This window comes from Poecilia formosa, unplaced genomic scaffold, assembly GCF_000485575.1.
Source record: "Poecilia formosa unplaced genomic scaffold, Poecilia_formosa-5.1.2 Scaffold81, whole genome shotgun sequence".
Taxonomy (NCBI): domain Eukaryota; kingdom Metazoa; phylum Chordata; class Actinopteri; order Cyprinodontiformes; family Poeciliidae; genus Poecilia; species Poecilia formosa.
The window spans coordinates 728922-729718 of record NW_006800020.1 but is presented as its reverse complement, the minus strand read 5'-3'; positions in this window follow the sequence as shown (position 1 = coordinate 729718).

Here is a 797-nt window from a genome sequence, read left to right as displayed (position 1 = left end):
TGTCTGATGAATGAAATTTTAAAATCAGGCAAAGATGGCCTGAGTGAATACAGAAACCATTGGGCGCACACACAGTCCCCAATCCCTGTTTGGTAAAACAGGTCTATACCTGTTTTACCTGCTTGGATGCATGAAATAGAGCGCAGGATAATGTTATTGACTCTGAGTTAAACTATGAGGAAATTTCACCAGTTTGTGGTTTGCAACTCAAATACAGTTCAGTTAGTTGACGTCATTCCTCAATTCAAGGTTTGACACTCCAGTAAAATTGAAATCCAACCTTCAAGCTCTGTGATGAAGCTGTTAAGTCCAAGTTTGAGATAATAAAATTTGAATTTGTGAAATAAAAGTAAAATCTATGTACACTTTCCTTAAAAGTCCATGTTTTTTCTTTACCCACATAGGTATGCTCTATTTTTTTGAATGATATTTTATTTTATTTATTTTTATAATTCAACCATTAGGTATCCAGCCTTCTTTTGTAACACAACCACATATTTCTATTGACTTGAAAAACCCATTATGAGGTTGACAGGTTAGTGGATGTAACTGAGTGTTTGCTATGTTTTTTTTTTTCTGATAAACCTACATTTTGCTTCAGTGGTTTGTTTTTGGTTCTCACTTTGTTCAAAATATAAAGATTTATATTTATATAAATATAAAGATTTCAGTCTTTTGTCAGCCTTAGATGACATTTTTTTTAAATATATTTTGTAATTTCAGATGAAACATGCTGTAAAAAGTCTATCTATCTATCTATCTATCTATCTATCTATCTATCTATCTATCTATCTATC